The following is an 11,393-nucleotide window of genomic DNA, read 5'->3' as shown; positions in this document are numbered from 1 at the left end:
GTGAGGTTATATTAAAGGTGGAGGCGGAAGCAAAACTGCTTCTCTCTCCTCTTTCTTAGAAAGAAATCCCATAAAAGAGAGCATGGTAATGAGAAAGTATGATGAAATAGCTAAATGGAAGAGAGTACCAACAAACATACAAGAAAATGTAAATTGAGGTTCATGGTTTAAAATATAGTGAGATGGGTAAATTAATGGGAATACACAGTAGATAAAGACAAGTTTTAAATAATTCATCGATCAAAGGTATAAAGAAGTGTGCAAAAAGACACATATCTGGAAAGACAGATTCTTGTAGATAAAATCTTAGTGATTCAGAAAGGAAGTAGAATGATGTGTGCTTCACATAAGTTTCAGATCAGACCTCATGAAAGTTTCCACAGTTTTAGAACTATTGAAAAGCTGGATAATTAAAGGGATGGAGAATAACATCGTTCCAAAATGGCTAAAGAAACCTGATTGCTTATGATTTCTTTGTTTATTAAGGGCTAGTATTTACCTAGAGAGAGCAACTGAATTCAACATCTAAGAGAAAAGCAAAATATGGCTTCAGCTGCATCATGAAGACTGAATTCATAAACCTAACCATGAATGCCCTGGGAGAAAGTTACACACTGACTTGTTAAAGTGGAGAATGCTGTAAAATTTTCTTCCATGTACATTTTTCTAAATTGTAATAAAAGCTCAAAGATTTAGCAGAATAATAGTAACCAATGATCCACTTAAATCGCAAGGGAAAAACTCGCAGTTGCCGGAGCAAGGCCATACTAGATTAGACTTTCAGTCCATTCAATGTAGACCTGTTGCCAAAGGCCCCTGGGAAATCCTCTAAGAACATATTTTGTTTTTTGTTTTTTTTTTCCCATGATATCACCCTTTATCTCAGCTATTCTTTTTTAAAAATAGATTTCTATTGATTTCAGAGAGGAAGGGATTTGGAGAGAGAGATTTAAACATCAATGATGAGAGAGAATCATTGATCGGCTGCCTCCTGCACAATCGAGTCCATGAACTGGATCAGTGACCTCTGGGTTCATATGCCAATGCTCAAGGACTGAGCCATGCTGGCCGGGTTTTCTCAGTCATTCTTAATAACTATTTGTGACCTTCTTATTTCTCTAAGCTATTTTATAACAGTACTACATCTTAAAATAATAAATTCCATATTATATATTACCCTTTATGTATGGAAGTCATTCTCTTAACTTTCTCAATATATCTCCAGCCCTAGTTGGTTTGACTCAGTGAATAGAGTATAGGCCTGTAGACTGAAGGGTCCCAGGTTTGATTCCAGTCAAGGGCACATGTCCGGGTTGTGGGCTCAATCCCCAGTAGGGGGCATGCAGGAGGCAGCAGATCAATGATTCTCTCTTATCACTGATGTTTCTATCTCTTTCTCCCTCTCCCTTCCTCTCTGAACTCAATAAAAATATATTTTAAAATATATATCTCCATCAGATTTCAACAAGTACCTCCCTTTTCCTAGTTTTTAGGGGTGTGGGTGCCATTTAGTGTTTCTGCTATATCCTTAGTCACACTGTTCACTGATGTAAGATTCAGTCAACTTTCCCCCTACCCCAGGTACTCAGCTTTAAAAAAAAATAATTTTTAAGGCTATGTTCAATGACTATTTCTCCATATCTACTCCACCTCTTCTATCACTTTATTTCCTCTCATCAAAAGCTTCTAAATTAAAATGAGTTCATTTCCTTCATTTTCTGTGAGACAGTGATTGAACAATGAATGGGCCTAAAAGAAATGCAATGGGCTCTGCTGAACCCTTCTGGTTCTTTTCCTGTTTGGTATTTTATAGACACTTTCTGCACTTGAAGAGAGAATCAAAGTTGTGTTCCCCTAGCCTAGATTCCTTCCCAGTGAGAAATATGATGTAATGGGAAACAGAAGCAGCCTTAATAAAAAACCTCAGTGACTCTTACCCATCTCTTTTGAAGGATTCTATGTGCCAGGAACTTAGCACACAGATGAATGAGACCTTTATATTCATCATCTACTTAATTCTCACAACAACCTTATGGGGTATTTATAAGAGTGGATGACATTTATTGAGCCATTTATATGTGGCAGGCATTCTTTTGGGGGTTTTACATACACTATTTAATTTAATCACTAAAACAAATACTGTGAACTAGACATTTCCATTAGCCCCATCTTCAAGCTGAGGACACTGAGTGTAGAGTAAGGTCACACAGTTAATCATGGAGGAACCAAGATTTTAACTTGAGCCCAAGCTCCCTCAGCTGCATGTCTTACCCAGTTTCTGTCACTTCCCATGCCAAATAGGTTAAAACAGTGAGAATTACTCCACTGTGTCATAGCAACAGCTCATTGCTCCTCCAAATTAGTAAAAATTAGAACTGACAGGACAATATAATGTTAGAAATGGAAGGGACTTTCAATATCATATGATCCAACTTCATTTTATAGATGAGAAAACTGAAGATTAATAAAGTTACAAGATTTACCCAAGGTCAAAAAGCTTATTAGGGATGGAGCTGGACCTAGAATTTAGGATTCCTAACCTCCAGGGAAATGTTCTTATCACTCTTTCCTTAGCCCTTCATCATGGAAAGGTCACAAATATCAATATAGATAAAGCTAGCATAAATTCATTTTAATTGATTTTATTCTTTTAAAATATATTTGTATTGATTTCAGAGAAGAAGGGAGAGGAAGAAATAGAAACATCAATGATGAGAGTCAATGATCGGCTATCTCTTGCACTCCCCCCCGCCCCCATTGGGGATCAATCCTACAACCTGGGCATGTGCCCTGACTGGGAATCTCACTGTGATCTCCTGGTACATAGGCTTATGCTCTGCCAGGCTATTTTAATTCACTTTAGATATGCCAACCTGGACATACAAGGTTGGAAGAAAAAAATAGGGTAAATGGATAATAATTTATTAGAAAACAGACGCTTAAGTGTATAAAACTGACTTCAAATGGCATGGATGCACTACATATACATTACCATTTTGCCTGACACTGTATTTTGAAATCTGTTTTTTGAATTGAATCATTAAACGCTTTACTAAAATCTTTATCCCTAAAGAGTATCCTATTAATAGGCCCAGTACCTTTGCATAACTCTCTCATGATGAATTATATTCCTGCAGCTCAATGTTGATGGTATAATTTCCATTTTTATCTTCAAAACAAATGTACTGTTGTCATTCTCCCAGGTTCTTCTGGCTCTTCTCCAAGAATTACTGAACTGTGACACCAGCAGAATCTGAATAGATCCCAATACAGTAGAAAGAGAAAAATGATATTCTAGGCTCCTATAAATCGCCTCTCCTCCAGTCCTTGAAAAATGAATAAAGATGAATAGTATTATGTATTTCCTCCAGACAACTTTTCAAAGCCAAAGAAATTTTGATTTATGATATTCTTAAGAACATCAATTTTCAGAGCTACCTATTCATTCACAGCTATAACTTATTGAAATACACCAAGTTTTTTGCTCAGTTTTCTGTGTCTCTCTGCTGCCCTGTATAGTACTCCAGGATGGGTGTGTGAGCTGTACCCAAAGTGGTGCATGTGAGTGTGCATCTGCCAAGTGTAGTAAAGGTTAGTAATGTTTCCCAACGTGACTTCCTCAAAGCAGCACAGTAATCAGTCCTTCCTCATTAAACAATAGGCTCAGAAAAACCTAGTAATTACAGACACTTAGCTTCTATGTTTTTTTTGTGTGTTTTTTTTTTTTTTTGTGGAGATATAAGTGATAGAAATGAAGATCTTTATTTTTTGGATATCTTCCCCCAGATATCCTGATATTTCTGAAGTAATTCTTGTGAAGGGTTGTAAACCATACAAGGCCCTTTGCAGACTTCATAGGTCCAGTTGCTACTATTGTTATTATGGTAGCTCAAAAATCACTTCGAAATGAGCATGCATGACAGCACTTGAGTCATTGCTAAGCACGTGCACAGTCCTTCTCTTACACTTGGCAACAACTTTTGGGAAAATCTTATTTTTGAGTCTTTCTCTTCAGCCGTATGTCTCTTGCTGTCCAAACATTTTGAAACACATATGAACACAGGTCCAGAAACTAATTTTTTATCTAGAGTCCTGCCTGGTGCCCAACATAGAATGGGGTTGATATATTTTATTAAGTGGAAAACAAAATTCTTGTGGAAAACAGGGATGGGGGAGTCCCTTGAAATGTTTATGCTTGGGCAAGACTAAGAAAGAAAGAAAACTCAATTTAATCACCTCCTCTATGAAAACATATAAAAAAATCTCTTTTTTCTTTTTCTTTTTTTCCCCACAAAAGAGATAGAATTGACCACTCCTTTCTGTGTGGCACCAATCTTCCCTCTAAACGCTTCTGATACAGGGGAAATAACATCGTATCTCAATTCTTTGTTTACACTTGTCTCTCCCTATTGACAGATAAAAACTATGCTAGAGTAATGTCTATACAGTCCACACCCAGCACAGTATTTAGCACATAGTAGGCACTCAGTAATTTGTTGAATGAATAAATTTTCATAAGTTGGAGAAAAGGTAAGATAAAGAAAGAGAAGAAAGGATATATAGATGAATAATGAAGTAAAGAGAAAAGGTGATCAATAGAAACAAATGTGAATAAGAAACATGCATGTGAAGAGAAAAAAATGATGTCACTCAGCATTGCCTAACTTTGTGTCAAGTGGCTTCTGTGAACAGGATTTAGTGGATCAGGGTTAGTGATAAACAGAATGACAGAAAAGGTTAGGTTCCCCCTGCACTTCTTTCTAGTGCTGCACCTTTGCCTTAATCAGAGTGGCCTGAAAAAGTGGCTCCTGAACTCCAACCTGTCCCCCAATGGCTAGGGAGAGAAAACACCCTAAAACGTTATTCATTCTCATAGTCAGTCCCTTATATAAAATCATTTGGTTTACAACTAGCGTGCCCCACCACACTTTCTTCCCTCTGAAGCTATAATGAAGAGTATAATCTTTGCAAGCATGGAGGTAACAGCCTAGTGGGAGAGGCCAGCATTAATAAGATAATCACACAAAGTAAATCTGCAATGAAGCCTAAGACATGGTTCTGGGAGAAGACAAAATAAGAATTGGAACCAGTCAGCAAAGCAAGGCTTCCACAGAGAAATGATGCTGGAGCTGAGATAGGAATTTAACCCCATGGTTTGGGGGAGAAAAACATTCCAAGCAGCGAGTACCAAGGTCACTCTGTACAGACCCATGAAGGAAGTGAGCATGAAAGAACGTTAAATTGCCTTATGGAAAAAATTTTAGGAAGGTCCTCCTCTTCCATTTGCAATATCAACTTCAACAAATTAGAAAGCAAATGTAGTCTCCCGCTACTTTGAGGGGATGCCTTGAAGAAGAATGAGTGAGGTGAGTGGATTATTCAATAGGCCTTTAGCAGAAGATGGTCAGCAATATTTGTTCAGTGCTGGGTCTGGTCCAGATGGCGACTTGGGGGACAACTCTGAGGTGTGACCTATACTGTCTTAAAAACCCCTGGGGAACTGGACCAGTCCATTCTCTGTGGGCTGGTCTGAGTGCCTTTCTTTTTTCCCTGGCTCATTTTCCATACTATTAATCAGTCTGTTTCTGGGAGCATTTCCTAATAAATTACCTTCACAGAAATCCCTGTGTTATAGTTTGCTTCTGAGAAACACAGAATGCTAACATTTTCCCCTTGGTCGTAAGAGTTTAAATATAAATTATATGACCAATTATTTTCTTACAGAAAACAAGATATATTTTGACATATATACTCTAATAGAAAAAATGTATACATGTATATATTTTTCTTTGAAATTTGCATACTGTAGCATAGTTTCAATTTCATTATCAGAAGACTGGAGAGCAGGGTAGAAATAATACAGTTTGTGTTTTCATGGAAAGGGCGCTCATGTGGTAAGCATTCTAATAACCAGCTTAGGGTCATGCTGAGTAAGTCACTCAGCTAGGCCTCAAAATATTTATTGATTTTCTCTAGAGATGGAGAACATCTATTGGCTATGTCTAGATATTTCTCTTGTCTTTGAAAATATTGCTACCTGGAAAGGCATACCTCAGAATGAAGTTTGTGTATGCCCTAAAAGCTCATTTTTCTTCTGTTTTGGCCTCTTAAGGAGGCTTGCTTTCCAGCCTTTAATGAGCAGTAGGTTCTATCCCTGTTGCTATAGAAAATCCATCACTTTTGCACACACACACACACACACACACACGCACACCATGAATTTCTGACTTTTACACTCAATATAGTACCAACTGTATAGCTTCACAGCTTTAATATTCTCAGCAGAGCAGGCATGAAAAGCTGGACCTATGTCCTTTAACCTCTTGTTTGTACAATCTGACTTAGCAGGGACCTCTGAGTTCAAGATCCCAGAGTGGGAGAAGAGAGGGCCCTGAGACTGAAGAGTTGCATTCTCTTCCGGTGCTTGTAGGAGTACATCTCTCCGGGTGCGTGGTTTTCTTTTCTCAACACTTTCGGTATTTTACTCCTCTCTCTTCTGCCTTGAATAGTTTATGAGGAGCAGTCACATGTAATTCTTATCTTTGCTCCTCTATAGGCAAGGTGTTTTTTCCCCTCTGGTTTCTTTAGAGATTTTTCCTTTATCTTTGATCTTCTGAAGGTTGAATATGATATGCCTAAGTGTAGGGTTTTTGTTTTGTTTTGGGTTTTTTGTACATTTATCTTGGTGATGTTCTCTGAGTTTCCTTGGTCTGTGGTTTGGCATCTGACTTTAATTTGGGGAAATTCTCAGCCATTATTGCTTCACCTACGGCTTTCGTTCCTTTCTTGCTTATATCTTCTGGTATTCCAGTTGTACATATGTTTATCCTATTGTAACTGCCCCATAATTCTTGAATATTCGGTTATGCTTTTTCATTCTTTTTTGTTTCCTTTTTGATTTTCAGCTTTGGACGTTTCTATTGTCATATCCTCAAGCTCAGAGAGTCTTCCCTCAACTGTGTCCAGTCTACTAATGAGCCTATTCTTCGTTTCTTTTACAGTATTTTTTATCTTTAGCATTTCATTTTTTTCTTAGAATTTTCATTGCTCTGCTTATATTATTCATTCATTCTTACATGTAGTCTACTTTTTTCCAGTAGAGCCCTTAGCATATTAATCATAGGTGTCTTGTCTGATCATTCCAACATGTCTGCCATACCTGACTGGTTCTGATCCCTGTTCAGGTTTTCAAACTATATGTTTGATCTTTTAGTGTGCCTTGTAATTTTGTTGTTGTTGATGAAATCTCTACATGAGGTACTGGGTGAAAGGAACTCAGGTAAAGAGGCACCTAGTGGTGTGATGGGAAGGTACAGGGGGAGGGGGAGTGTTCTGTCCTATGAGTAGGTCTCAGTCATTTGGTGCCTGTGCTCTGAGCTGTACACTTCACCAGTGCTTCTCAGTTAGTTCTTTCTCCTCCCTTAAATGTCTAGAAGTGACAGGAGTTGGGTATTTCCATTTCCCCAAGTAGGTTAGGCTCTGATAAAAAGCCAGCAGGTAAGGCTCCGGAAAAAATAGTTTCTCCTGAGGGCAGACCTTGTAAAGAACAGAATACTTTGGAGGATTTTCAAAATGGTTTCTTTACCGCTCCTTCTGCTGGAAGCATGTGGCATTTTTTTCAATATTCACTGTGAGGACAAAAGTGCGGGGCCCTCTCATGGTCCAGTTCCGCTAGAATCTTTATCTCAGGCTTGTCCACACTAAGCCTCCAGCAGTTCATCAGCTACAGGTCAGGTTTTCCCACCTGCTGCTGGTTTCCATGGTGGCTGCTGCTCATGAATTTCTGACCAGTAAGTTGTGATTCTTTGTATCCATCTGCCTATCTCTCCAATTTTGGGATCAGCCATTTGCTCTGTGATCTTACATCTCTGATGGATGTAAGAGGAATTATCGATTTTACAGTTTGTTCAGCTTTGCATTTGTTGTCAGAATGGAGTGGCAACTTTTCAGCTCCTTACATGTTGGACTGGAAACCCCTAAAAAACTTTTTCAACACATAAAATCCCACAAGGGGTTTCACTGGCTCATTACTTAGTCACTAACTGGAACATCCCTTGTAAAACCTATCTCGATAGAATATTGCAGCCAGTCATTCTAAAATAAACTCATATTGAAAAAAATCTATATTTTTTAGGTAGAAATTCTCATGATAATTAACCAGATTCTTTATATAGAGTTCAACTCTTTCCAACCTATTTTTTCCTCTTTGGAAAGAGCATAATCATTTTTAAAATAAATAATTTAAAAATAAACTGAATATTTTATGCCTTTTCATTTTTATAAACCTGGAATAGTCAGATTTGTGTTTTTATTTTTTTAAATATATTTTTATTGATTTCAGAGAGGAAGGGAGAGGGAGAGATAGAAACATCAATGATGAGAGAGAATCCTTGATTGGCTGCCTCCTGTATGCCCCCTACTGGGGAGCAAGCCCGCGACCTGTTTCCTGTGCCCTTGACTGGAATCAAACCTAGCATCCTGCAGTCCAAAGGCTGACACTCTATCCACTGAGCCAAACCGGCTAGGGCTGTGTCTTTTTATTACCTAACTAAAATAGATTTACATATTAACAGAATTATCCTAAAGAATCTGTCCAACTCAGTCCTACCCCCTAAAAAAATGTACTGTTCAAATTAATATGACCCACAGTATCTATGTGCATGGAGACAATTCACCTCACTTCTTACTGCCTCAGTCTACAATTTAAAGACAAAAGGCTACCTGCTGTCCCCAAGGAATTCCTATTTCCCCAGGGTCAATTCATATTTTTCACAATAAAAATTCAAAAGCTTAAAAGTTAATTCTCCTTCCTAGCCAATTTCACTCCAAAATGTTAAGTAAAAAATGGTTAAAATAAAATTCATATGAAGTTAAGCTTTAGCATTTACCTCATGCCATGTATAGGAATTCCATTTCTACTTGCAAAATAAAATGGGAAATTGAAAGGCTTTTCCCACTAATCCAGGCTTTAAGTCCACTTTTACTAGAACTTTCTAATTAATTGAGGCAAGCATAGATTTTAAAGACAAATCAATAAAGACCTGACCTAATATATCACCGTAAAGTGCATTAGGTAGTTGTCACAGCAGCAGATGTTTGGTCTATTTAATCCCGAGTCTGGCTCAGCAGTGGTAATGCTATCATTAATCCTCTGAGAACACACCCCTCAGATGATAATTAGAAAGAAACTTTTTTTTAAATTAACCATAATTACAGTGACACTCTCAATAGCTCTAATTATGGAAATGAGTTTCACATTAAATTCACCTGCCTGGTAACATACAGTAAAAGTCTATTTCAGCTGAACTATGTTGTTTGTTAAAGCATCAGAGCCTGAGTTTCAGGTATTCACTTGTGAAAAATAGAACCATCATCTCTAGAGTTTAGTCTCAGATTAAAAGCTGCTATTAATTTGTCTAGAGTTAGTGTTTCTTGGCATGAAAAACACATCCTTAGGCAAAAAGCTAGAAGAATCCAAATAACATTCTAGTTCAGGTTTATTTTCTATTTTTATGCCCAGTGTTTTATTCTATCCATACTCTGTAAGACACTGAGCAAGGAAGGCAGCTTTTTGATTGTTCTTATGCTAAAAAAACAAACAAACAAAATTTCATGTGTTTGATGTTGATTGCTGATAGTCCTATTCATTTTTAATCCTGACAAGTGTTATTTGTATTCCTCAAGATTCTTATCAAGATCCCAGAAGGAAAATATGTATACATACATACACACAAACACACACACAAACACAGAGGCACACATGCATGCACACACACACAATGGCTATGATAACCTAATTCTCATTATACTACTATAGATATATTTCTATTCTATAGGGAAAGAACGTGGAGTCACATAATTTGTTTTTCACGGACCCTAGGCATACCATAGTAATGTATTAATCTTCTGATACTCAATAAATGGTAGACACTGAAAAACCAAAAAGCAATCTATTGTTTACAAGGAAATATAAAAATAAAGAACTATGTGGCTCTTGCCTCCTCATTTTTCATCCTTTTCCTTAGTTTGGCTCACTCGGAATTATTCATCAAACACTCAGTGAGACGGGATTCTAAGTTTGCCCTTCTAGTATCCACAAAGCAAACCACTAAAATTAACCTTGCAAACTACTACAAAGATCTTCCCTCCCCTTGCTCTCATCCTTGTTTCTCTGAAGTTTGGAAAGGACTCTGTAAGGTAAAAGGAGAAAGAGGACAGAGTGATTTATTTTCCCTGAAAAATCCAGCTAAAAATGGCAAATGAGGACACAATTCTGCTACAAGTCATTGTTATGAAGGTGACTTCATTTTGATGGAAGTTGCAAATAGAATATATTAACTGTTTTGAATTTTAAGACAACTCTTTCTCTCATCAACTGTAGTCCCAGTGGTAGAGTTGAATGGCAGGAGATATCAGTAGTTTCAGTCCTCATTAAATTTTTGGCAACAAGCCATTGAACTAAATTCAATAAGCTGAAACCTTGGAATTTACATTAGTTCTTTAAACAAAGGCTTCTTCCCTGGACAATGAAGTTTTGAGTACAATTTGCTCTCCTAACTATAGAAGGTTCACACAAAGTTCAAAGGGAAAAAATTAATTGTTCTTTTCTCTCCTTTTCCACACCCAAATATTAAACATTTCCATAGACTTCAAATGATACTGTCTTTCATTGGATGAAATTTAATTCATCTAAAATTTCCAGAATAGGTGCATAATAGATCATATTAAGAGTCAATGTTAATAAAAACAATAAAGCCATCAATTGCTCATGGATCTCTGCCCTCTAGTAGTTTGTAATTTTAGTCTTGCCAATTTAAGAGAGTTTCCTCCATTGAGTCTTTGATGTGACTTAAAGAGTAATCTAGGGTGGTGAGGTGGAGGTGGTCTAGAAGAGGTCAATGGGGAAAATGGGGGACAAGTGTAATACTGTCAACAATAAAGATATAATAAAAGAGTCATCTAGTTATTCTGATTCCATACCTAGGGTCTGTTTTCTAGGACACAGAAAGAGTACTGTAGTTAGTATTTCTCACAGAGAAGTCTATTTGTGACTTTTTCAGATATTAACATTATCAAGGTCACTAATAATTTATTTCAAGGACCAAAGAAAGGAAATGGTAAACAGATGGAGGAGATCAGTTGTGGGGAAAAAACTCAAAATTGGAAAACAATCAGCACTACTAGACTTTACTACTATAAAGTCTAGTTCATAAAAACAAATGTATGGGTGACTGTGGTACTTTAAGAATAGATGTAATTTATAGAAATTCTCACCATGACAATAGTATTGACTTTTCACGTATCTTTTGAGCGAGTAAAATGTGATCTTTCCCCACCCACTCACTCCCTCCTTTATGAAAGACATACATAGAGCACAGTCTACACTATTGGGA

Source organism: Myotis nattereri, assembly GCF_964212035.1.
Source record: "Myotis nattereri genome assembly, chromosome: 1".
NCBI classification, from domain to species: domain Eukaryota; kingdom Metazoa; phylum Chordata; class Mammalia; order Chiroptera; family Vespertilionidae; genus Myotis; species Myotis nattereri.
This window is presented reverse-complemented; position numbering follows the sequence as displayed.